Source organism: Cavia porcellus, unplaced genomic scaffold (assembly GCF_034190915.1).
Source record: "Cavia porcellus strain 051 isolate PalLab524CR breed Dunkin Hartley unplaced genomic scaffold, mCavPor4.1 scaffold_45, whole genome shotgun sequence".
NCBI classification, from domain to species: domain Eukaryota; kingdom Metazoa; phylum Chordata; class Mammalia; order Rodentia; family Caviidae; genus Cavia; species Cavia porcellus.
Genome location: NW_026947528.1, coordinates 279,367 through 290,932, shown reverse-complemented (window position 1 = coordinate 290,932; position 11,566 = coordinate 279,367). Strand labels below are relative to the sequence as shown.

Sequence of the window (11,566 nt, the reverse complement as noted above, 5' to 3'; positions counted from 1 at the left end):
CTAGCGCATCCACTCTGCGCCCTCTGCGTCCTGTGCCCCGCCCTCCAGGCGCGTTTGTCCGACCCGGTGCACCTTTCAGCTGCCCTCCATGGGCGCGCATCCTCCGTGCCCCGACCCACGCGTCTCTCCGCCTACCTTCACGCGAGTTTATCTTTCTCGTCCCCCACCCATGCACCTTCAGCCACCATGCACACCAGCGCATCGTCTCTCTGACGCCACACATGCATCTCTCCACCGTGTTCCATGCGAGGTCATCTTCCTCCATCCCCCCTACTCGTATCCTCTCCATTCACCCTCTGCATGAGTGCATCCACTATCTTCACCCTCACCAATGTACAACTTCATCTGCCGGGCTCCAGGTATTCACTCTCTTCTTTATCCCCACCAAGCCCCTCCAGTAGCTTCCCTCTTATATGCACTGTTCCCACCAGCCCAGGCTCTACATACAGTTCCTCTTGCCACATGCTAGCCCACCGCTGAAAGAAACGTGAAATGCAACAAGAAAGCTGAAGACAGCCAGCAAGGTGCCAGTTAGAACCAGGACGCTGATGGTCACACACACACACACACTCATAAGCCTCTTGAGAGTATGACCACCCGCGACAAACGACTCTGTTCCCTTTAGGAGCAGAATTGGCCTTCCTAGGTGAGGCTGGTCTGCAGGCATAGAAGATGGCAACCAAGGCTTCTTGCACTCTGTGAACAGCTGCCCAACCACTCTTATTGGCTTTAGGTTTCTTGACAGCCTTGGTCAGGCTTATACCTGTCTGCATTTCTGGTCACTTTCTGGCTGTGCATGGGCTTTGAGCTGTGAAATTCTGCCACCTTTCAGATTCCTCATGAGCAGTGAGTCTGCCTGGACTTTCCTGTTCCATACAATTACCTGCCATTGACCTGTGCTTGTGTCCTGGTTCACAGGCTCTCTCTGTGTGCTTGCACTTTAGCAGGTGGAAGGTGAGGGAGAACAATAGTGTGCAAACTTATGAGGGTCCAAGCCTTTTACGTTCCATGCACTTCAGATCCTCATTGCATGGATATCATAAGTTCCTTTTTTATAGCCCAAGGTCATGATTAGCTTGGCCACTTTATAAAACTACAGCTGGTACTAAAATTCAAAATATATATATGCCTTGGTGTCCTATGAAAAGACTATTTTTTCTGGACCTAATCAATAGACCTGCTGTACAGTAGACATTAGCTTGGAAGAAGAATAAAAATAGCTAGTACTTGTGGAACACTTTCAGAACTCTAGGCTAGCACTTTCCATATATTATCAGTTATATTTTCATAAAATTGTATAACTTAGATAATATTACACTTCCTGTTTTACAGATGAGATTTAGAGTGGCTGAATGGTTACAGTGTTACTAAATGTGAGATGGAAGATCAGAATCCTGCAAGTTTAATTCCACAGCCTGTGGTATAACTAGGATTACATAGAAAGTCATGAATGTGTTTGTCAACTCTGTGTCCGTGGAGAACACAAGGAAGTAAAGAGGTGGAAAAGTCACAAATTCCCCCTGGCTCTAATATTTTGTCCTGCCAGGAGAGAACAGTGGCTTCACGTTGTCCAACAAGGGCAAGTAACACCCTTAGACTGCTGACAACTCACTGAAGGAATGACGGAGATCTGCTAAAGTCCTTAAGGAAAAGACATTGAGAACCAAGATGTCTTTTAAAAAGTTTACAACTGGGTGTCACACAGGCTGGCTTCCCAAGTGCACCTTTTGTTGCCCTTGTTTAGTAAACAGCCACCTTGCCCCAGTAGCCAGAAGAGGGCTCGGTTGAGCTGCAACCTGAGATGCCCTTCTAGCATTGGTGCTGCCAGGAACCCTGTTGGGCCTTCTTGGGTCCCATCTATAATAACAGGGCTCCCACGTGGTACCACCAAAATAAAACTTCCTTTCAGGAAGGAAAGGGTCAACCCCCACTACTCAGCAGTTGTGAGTAGAGTGAGTGCTTTAGTACAGTATCAATGCTCTGCAAGGCTGAGGCCAAGAAGATTCCAAATTCTAGGCCAGCCTGAACAGAATAGCCAGACTCTGTCTCAAAATAAAAAGGTCTGGGATGTATAGCTAATTGGAGGAGCGCTTTCCTAGCATGTATGAGGCCCTGTGTTCAGTCTCCCACCTGATAGGGGTGAAAAGCCACGAAGAAGCTTGAGGGTGGATTGGGGACAATGAAGTTACCCAAATTTATAGTTGAAAATTTAAACCAAGCCCAGAGTGCCTAAGTAAAGGCCAGAGTGCAGTGATGTGTCTGTCCCCTCTGATGAGGAGTCCCTGTGCTAAGAGCCCTCACAGACTTCAAATGGTCTTCGTTTTCTCACATTTAGTTTGACTCAGTAAGAAGTAAACATGAATTCTCAAGATAATAGTAGATTTTAAGCTTCTTCCAACATTTGAAGAGTGTTTGTCCTATGCAAGAGTAAGAGGGGAAATTTTTTGAGGAATACTGATATAGTTGGAAAGGAAAACTCTAGCCTTAAAGATTTTGGAATTAAAAACCTTCTGTTTTCATTTCTATAAAAATGAAAATAACGTTGGAAGGGTGGTGCACATCTGTAATGCCAGCACTTGGCAGGCTGAGGCAGGAGGATTGCTGCAAGTTCAAGGCCAGCCTGAACTATGTGGCAAGACTTTGTCTCAAAAACAGCAATAGTACTAATAATGCAAATAAAGACCAACCCCACCAGGTTTTGTAAGGTGATATGTAAGCCACAGAAGAAGGGAAATTGCAAGATGGATTGTGAACACCTTAAAGGTGATACCATGTTTATTTCATCTTTTGTTCTAGGACATCGTTCCTGACTCCTGGAAGCTTCATACATGTATTTTAATTCAATGGCTACCTACTCATTTTTTGAGGTTGAGTTTTTGTGGGGTTTTTTTGGTTTTATTTTTGGTACCAGGGTTCAAACTCACGACTGCATGCTTGCAAGGCAGGTACTTATGCCACTGAGCTAAATCTCCTACCTATCCATTTGTTAACCTATACTGTCTTGCTCTCTTATGTCACTAAGCCATGTATTTTTCATGAAACTAAACTGTTTATACTTTCTGTGTAGCATGTACATTTATGATATACAGTATTCACCATGCCTAATACATGATAGTGTTATATACAGAAAATGTTAAAAAGCCACACAGCACCCAAGCTATTTGCCACAGGAGAGTTCTTGATCAGAACGGAAGGACCTTCAAACCTTGGTCTGAAATTGGGGCATAGCAGATAGATAGTGAGATAGGCAACTCTGGATGACATGACAGAAATCTTTGCCTGCACAAAGCAGAGGAAGTTGAGAGATTCAACAGATGGCATCTCAGAGAGTCCTAGATAGCTGAGCTATCTGGCCATAAACTGAAATACCACACCCAGCCCTGAAAAGGGAGAAGGAGGAAGTTTCATAATCAATTGGGAAGCCCCGAATACTACATACGAATTTCAATCTCCCATCCATCCTAACGTCCCCCATGGAGGATGAGTTCAGCTGCTCTGTTGAGGCACTTAAAGCCTAGGTGGTGGGGAGAGCTCCAAAGTCTGTGCTTTCTAGCCATTTGAAGAAGGTTTCCCCTGTTTAGCATTAAAAACTATAGTGCTGGTGATGTATACTGCTTCAGTAATCTACAACTCCTGAGTTGGATCTCTAGCATTGCCAAAAATAAAACAAAAGTAAAGCCAAACAAAACCTGTTAAAGCTATCTTTTAACTCCAAGAAGGATAAACATGTAATGCTCAAGAATCAGTGGAGAAGGAACTCATAGTTGTCTAAATATGGCATATATGTAAAAGTAACAATATAAAAGTAAAATATAGTTTAGATGGTGACAAATTTTTTCTGTGAAAGGCCAGCAGTCATTAATTCTGGTTTTGTAGTCTGTACATTCTTTTGTCAAAACTAGTCCAGTCCTGCTTCAATAATTAAAAAATGAATCCTCAGGTGAGGCTTCATACACTCAAAGCAGAGTATATAAAAGTCAGGTAACACCTTTACAAATCAGAATGTCAAAGCAAAGAGACTGTATTAGTGGCAGTCATGCTTTATATGGAAAGAAAACCTATAGCAAATAATAGGTAAATTAATAGCAGATCTTTTGAAATCAACAGGAAAATGGTTAAATTAAAGCCTCAATTTTCTGACTTTAAATAAATTTGATTGTTATTGTTTATTCAAGTGAAATATTATTCTGAAGTTAGGAAACTCCCAGGTTTTAAAGGAGAACATAATTAAAATAATGTAGTTAAGCAAACAAAGATTGAAAGTAGGACCAACAATAAGCACAAGATTTGGTGGAAAATGGTGAATGTGTATCATTCAAAATAAAACATACTGAATATAAAATTATAATGGTAACCATTAGAAGAGCAGAACATGTTTCTAAGTTACAATCTAGTGGGTTATCAAGATAAAATTTAAATATTAAATGTAAGTTATTAAATATAAAATAAAATATTCTAGATTGGACTTAATAATGTAATTCTAAAAGTCTTCCTTAAGTCACAAGGAAATATGCATCCTGAACACAAAAGTAAGAAAAATTATGCAAAGCAAATAGCAAGTAATAATTAGTTTGGGTAGTCATACACTTAGCTGGTAAAAAATTTGCATATAAAGCAACAGAACAGAATCATAAAAGATATTAATAAAAGTGAGAAAGTGGATGTGCTGAGACATAGTGCAGTTTTTTAAATGATAATAATGCTGATGAATTAAAAGCTTTGAAGAGATAAGCAGTTTTGCAGAAAAACAAATTCATGGGAAATGGAAATACTGAAATATTCATGATTTTAAACAATGTGTGTATTTTAAAAGTTTCTTTTCCCTTCTCAAAAAATGCAAAAGCAAAACTAAGAAAGCATAAGGTAAATATTTTCACAAATAAACAACTAAAAATCCAAGAAAAAATGTAATCATGAGGGTATACAAACACTTCTAGGGAAAAGAAGAAGGGACTGCAATGGCCAACACATAACGTAAGAGCAATAACTTTGATAACAAAAACAAGCAAGAGCCATTAGGAAAGAAAATTTCCAGCCAAATTTACTCATGAACCTATCTGGCAAAATAACAAAATACTTCAAAATGGCAAGTGACAAAATGCAAATTACATCTAAATTGCTAAAATGATTGAATATTGCAAAAGCTATGAACTAAATACTTTCTGCATTATAGCAGGGAATAAATATACATCTGGCAATAAAAACTGAAAAAATCATTGGTTAAATTTTAACACTTTATACAATTTGTAAAAAGCAATTTCAGCAACAGAAGACTATTACTATATAAATGGCCCTCCACAAAGCTAAGACTTATGAGTAATGTATGAGAAGGATTTCTTTAACAGTTATAAAGGAAAGATGGTTGTTACCACCTTTTTGATTCAATCGTATACTAAACATCCTAAACTAGGAGTTAGATGAAAAGAAAGAAAAAATCCTGAAAAGGAGATTTTAGGACAAAATAAAGAGAAAAGAAGTGCATATTCACAACATTTCATATAAGTTTCACAAAAAATGAGTTATTAAATATTTTAAAAGGGTATGGTAAAGTTTTGCTGAAAAATCATACATCTGTTAATGAAAGTAGAGAGATAAGCTATATCCCCTGGACCAATATATCTTAATTCTTTTCCCCCCACCCCCTCCTCTCCCTTCAGTCCCTCTTCCTCTCCTTATTTACAAAAGCTTTGTTTCCATTTTTCTCTTCAATTCACCCCCCCATTCACCTTCCCAGCTAAACATTTTACTTCCTCTTTCCCAGTATTTGTTATACATTTTGGTCCTTATTTACTCTTTAAGGATCAAAATATATAACAATTCAATATTTAAATGTGTGTCTAATTTATTTCACTAAATACTATGGTGTCAAGTGCATCCATTTATCCAGAAATGTCTCAAGTTTATCTTTGTTTATGGCAGAGTAGTACTCCATTGTATTTTTAAAAATAGACATCTTCTGTATCCATTCATCTATTGATGGGCACTGGGGCTGTTTTCAAGACTTAGTTGTTATAGACTTGCTGCTATAAACATGGGTGTGCATTTATTACTGTAGTATGATGTTTTTAATTCTTTTGGGAAGATACCAAGAAGAAAAATAGCTGGATCAAATGAAACCTCTGATTCTAGGAATTTTGAGAAATATCCACACTGATTTCCACAGTGGTTAATACTCTCACCAACAGAGGACAAGAGTTTCTCTCCACTGCCCCAACAGCATTTGGTGTTGGTTGATATCTTGATAACAACCATTCTTTCTGGAGTGAAATGGAATCAGCATTGTTTTAATTTGCATCTCTCGAATAAAGAGTTATGTTGAATATTGTTTGATATTCAACTGAGACATGTCCATTCATTGCAGATGCCCATTTTTTATTGTGTCTTTAGATTTGGAGAAATCTGGTTTTGTTAGTTCTTTTTATATTCTAGATATTAGTCCTTTGTCTGAGGAACAACTGGAAAAATTTTTCTCACTCTGTGGGTTGTCTTTTCACTCTATTGGTGGTTTCTTTTGCTGTGCAAAGCTTTATAATGAGATGAGATCCCAGCTGTTGCTTCTTTCTAAAATTTTCTGTGTGATCACGGTTTTATTCACAAAGTGTTTGCCTACACCAGTGTCTTCGTGGGTTCCATCTATTCTATTATCCAGCTGATACAGTGTTTCTGTTTTAATATTTAGATATTTGATCCATTTCAATTTTAGGTTAGTGCAAGGTGAAGAAATACTCAGTATTTTCTTAGATTATCTTTTCAGAAAACCTATAGATGAACTACAGTCTAGTAAGATAGTTCAAGGAATTTGTGGGTTGATTCTAAAATTTATATAAAATAATAAATGATCAAGAATTGTTTATTTTCAGTAACAACAACTGACTTGTCCCAGCTCATATCTAAACATACATGGTTTTCATAATTAATATAAAATTGGATTGGTGCATGAACAAACTAGTGAAACACAATAGAGTGTTCTTAACTACCTATATAGATAGGAAAATTTATTCAATGGAATGATGGGATTACAGATTGTTGGCTAAAGAATACACCATATAAGTGAAATAAGCCAGGCACAGAAAGACAATGCTGTATGATTTCATTTATACATGGAATTTGAAATACTTAATTCTCATTAGGAGAACAGAGTAGAAAGATGATTACTAAGGGATGGGGTTTGCAAGGGAAAGATGGAGGAAGGGAAGATGCTAATCAAAAGATACAAAGTCTCAGCTTTTATCTATTGCACCAAATACTGACTGTAGTAAATAATGATGTGTGTTTTCAAATATCTAAAAGAATATATTGAAATACATACATACTCACACAAAGTAAGTACTCATCCAATTGCACTTGCCAGGCAGGTGCTTAAAGTGCTGAGATAATCCCCAGCCCTAAGTTAATTGTTTTTATTGCATTGCTTACAATGTATAGATTGAAATATCACATTGTACTCTATAAATATTATGTGTCAGTTGAAAGGAAAACAATTTTAAAAAGAAAACTCAAGAAGTAGCATATTATTGCAAGACCATACAATAAGAGAAATTTTTTCAAATTAACTTTTCAAATACTCCTAGATCCTAAGACAATATTGGGAAACCTCCTGGTACTTAATGAACTCTCTGAATCTTGGATGAACCCAAAGTACTTTAGCATATCTCTTATAATGCAAATTTCCTATGAAGAAGTGACCATGTTGTTATAAGGTTATTGTGGAGAACAGCTAAACCTGGAGATCATTCACATATGTGGAACACCTAAGGTCAACAATAACAAAAACTGTTCCAGCTCCAAGAACACAGAGAACTGGAAGCAATCCAGACAGGTTGCTACATGGAGGGATGCCCCTGACATCAACCTGCTGAATGTATAAATAAATGTGCTACAGTCATTGAGCAGTTCCTTTCACTCATCCAGAGAGAAGGCTCCACCTGATCTCAGCTTTCTGTTTCCTGATTCTTGTCTTTATTTCTTAATCCTCTATCACCCTTCACTCCAAGAATTTTGAGAGCTGCACTGAATGTGGCATATTGGTGTCTGAACATGGACTTGGAGTATGAAGAAATAGCGGGTAATGGAACACCTCTGAAAGAGTGTGTATGAACAAAAACAGGCTCAAGAGAGCATAGAGGAAAGAGGTATATTGATACTGATTTCATCAGGTTTAAAACACGGGATGATACTATTTCCTCCAAGAAAATAGCTTCCTTACATGTGTATTATAGCAAACCTACAACGTGGCTTACTAAATGTGTTTTTTTATCCATTTTCCCTAACTGATATGTTAAGTGACCTAATTGATATGTTTGGCAATACTCTCCTCTGTAAAGAATTGCAAGAATCTCACATAATTGATATGTTAACCATTGTTGCCCTCTACAAACTACAGAAATTGTACTAAAACAAGCTAACAAGGGTTGTTTATCACTGTTAGGCGCCTCTATTCTCCACTAAAGAGCTAAAGAAAACTGGGATGGCCCACTAATTTACACTTGTTTGAAGTAACTTGCTTGTGTGCAGAGAGATTTGCGTATGAGTTTAACCCTTTACCTGACCTTGATTCCCTTCCCAGAAAGGCGCCTTCTCCCCTTACTTATCTATCTAGGCTAGGCCATAAAGAATTTGGGTTTCTGGTGACCTCTTCCCAACCTGGTAATGATCTGTCATAAAATGAGCCTGCCCCAATTTTAAGAATTGTGTAGCTTCATAGAAATTACCGGGAAATACTATGGCCCAAACCCCAATCGGTGCTTTCCTTTTGTTCTGTATGCATCAAATGAATTAGATATCAGATCTTTGTAAAACTTAAGTTTCAGCTTCTGGTAACTCTTGAAACCTTTGCACCCACTAGTGAAAATGAGCTGTCCTGGGATAATTAACTCTCCACTTTCTTCTCCAAATATTGCTGCAGATGTGCCACTCTGAGCTAATGTCAGTCTGTAGGATGGGAGTAATATGAGAAACACCAGGAACTCCCGAGATTGTCAGAGCTAAGTGGACAACAATACAGTTTCCAGATTCGGGTCAACAAGTTTATGGCTCTGCAGGTTTCTTTGTTTCTCCCCCCACCCCTTTTCCTCCAGCTTCTTTTTAAAGTCCTCCCTTCAGTCTCTAGCACACAGTCTCCAAATTAGCTCCTGGAGACTCGTCGCCAAGCCTGGAAATAAAGCCTTTGCTACCTAAATTGTCGGTCTCTTGCTTTCTTGGATTTTATACCGGGGCCTGAGTTATAACAATTTGTAAATAGAGAGGCTTGTTGTACTGTTATTTCTGTATTCACTTTTTTCTGTGGACTTGGATTAGGGAGTGTCTTCATGGTCATACACTCATGGAGATGACCATCGAGGATTTTGGCTCAGAGCACTATTTTAAAACTAAGTCCTGAGCAGAAAAAAGATTGTGGGGCAACAGCCTTATCCCCACCAGCTTAGGCCCTCTTGCTTTGCTCAATCATATAGGGAAGGAGCTGTGGGGGACAAGAAAGGCCTTTCCCCATTAGAGTGTTTCACTTAGGCTTTGGTTTTATAGCCACCCAAGGTAAAATTGATAACCTTAACTGAACCACAAGCATATAATTCTCCCTTTTCAGTTCAGAGAAATTTTGCTGCATCACAGGTTGAAATTTTCATCTTCCTCCCTTGCAAATGCTGCTAGAGCAGCCCAATGTGAAAAGGCGCCCATGGAGGGATTTCAGCATATCTACTCTGTTACTGAACTCCAAGGCCCCAAATAATACATCTTCATGAAGCTATGCACTTTAAGACATTAAAAAGAGTTAAAATAAGCTGCCATTATCTATGGCCCCATGGGCCCTTTTACTTTCGGTTTAATAGAGCTCCTATGACTACATATTATAACCCAAATGATTGGAAAAAATAGCTAAAGCATATTTGAGTTTGGGAGATTATTTATTGTGGAAGGAAATGTTGTTGATTTGTATACAGATCAGGGTACTTACACAGCCAGCTCAGTGCAGCACAATACCATTAAGGGGCATGGGCCAAGCAGAGAGAGGGCCCTTTGCTCTGGCCCTAGGCAGACTTATTCAGGGTCTCAGGCCCTTTGTGTGCCCCACTCAGTTTAGACCCCAGGAGCCATACCAGCCCAAATTGTAGGAGAAAAAAGTTTTTTTTTTTTTTAAGGCAGCCATAGCTGAGCATTTAGCTCAGTGGCATAAGCGCCTGCCTTGCAAAAGTGGGGTTGTGAGTTTGATCCCACACCATATTAAAAAAAAAAAGGCAGCCATGACTGCAGAGGCAATGACTGTAGTGTCCTCTAGGAAGTGGGGCATGAGCAAACCCAGCCTGGGCTGGAGCCCATCCTGACAGTGTGGCAGGCACTGATTCCCTCCTGTCCATCAACACCAAAACATCGGTGCCAAACTGTGAGGCTTAGGGGCAGCAGTCTTCCCCTCAGGACGATAAGCCATTACAACTGTTGCTACCATGGGAGATCACCTGTAGTCCTGAGGCAGCAGGGTGGGAGCTACAGAGTTGGAAGCAGCCCTGGGTACCCAAATAAAGGATACATGGTTTTAGTTTCTTCTTCCCCAAAAGCCAGATTATAGGCTTTTTAATGGGCCTTGCAAGATTTTATATCCATTCCAATTAACCTCTTTTCAGATGGATGTTATGTTTGTGGTGTGATGAGCCATGTCAAAATTGCCACTACAGGCTGGAACTGAGAGAAGCCAACCCACAAGCCAACTAACCAGCCTTTTTAGTGAGCTGTGCAAGCCATGTGGGGCCCAGAAGGAGAAAAGTCAACACCTCTGCTGAGCCTACTGGCACACGGGCTGAGACTCACACTCCCATCCCCCACCCTGGTAAGCAACAATCTGGTTTGGAGGACAAATGGAATTGGTGGCAACTGAAGTACAAGGAGTAGCTGAGTGCTTGTATTGTTTGGTTGACTTTGCAATCCTGGGGCCAGTGGTCTGAGCATCTATAGGGAGGATAACAGTGTGCAGTGTAGAAAATATGGGAGATTTCTTTGTATCTTGTTTTTGAAGTCCAATATTGTTCTCACTGTTTTGTTCTGATTGTTTTGCTTTATTCAATATTCTGTTTTGATTGTTTTTATTCTGTTTTGTTTGGGCTTGATTTTGCTATATCTGATGGAATGGACAACTATTGTGAAAATAACAAGATGTACTATTGTAGCAACTGTTGTTTTCCTATTGTCCTGGTTTGAAGTTCTGTACCAATTTCACTGCTTGGTTTTGACTGGATTTATTCCATTTTGTTTGTTGGGTTTTATTATCTTTGACATAAAATAAAAAGTAAAATAAAATTGGCACAACACACACTGGCCAAAATGATCTTTTTCTTTTATGTCACATTTTCCAATTTGCAATTCAGTCATGCCATGCCCCCTGTTTCATTGGTCATTTATGTTCTCATTACCAATTGCCAGGGAAATGCAACAATAGAGATTGCTGGCTACTGTCACTGTTGCTCCCTCAGACACCATTCAACAGGCTTCTGCCTCCCATGCTACCTTCCATCAGGATGCTTCTACCTCGCACAGACATTTCCTTTTAACCTAGGAATAGTCTTAACAAATTGTTTAA

The 11,566-nt window shown here is 39.2% G+C and overlaps 1 long non-coding RNA gene across 1 annotated transcript; it reads left to right on the top strand.

Moving 5' to 3' along the window:
* Window positions 1-219: 219 nt before the first annotated feature.
* LOC134474936 (uncharacterized) lies at window positions 220-11,299 on the top strand. The gene is made up of 2 exons (XR_010045868.1): window positions 220-359; window positions 2,797-11,299. It is a non-coding gene; the product is annotated as an uncharacterized LOC134474936 (long non-coding RNA).
* The last annotated feature ends 267 nt before the right edge of the window (window positions 11,300-11,566 follow it).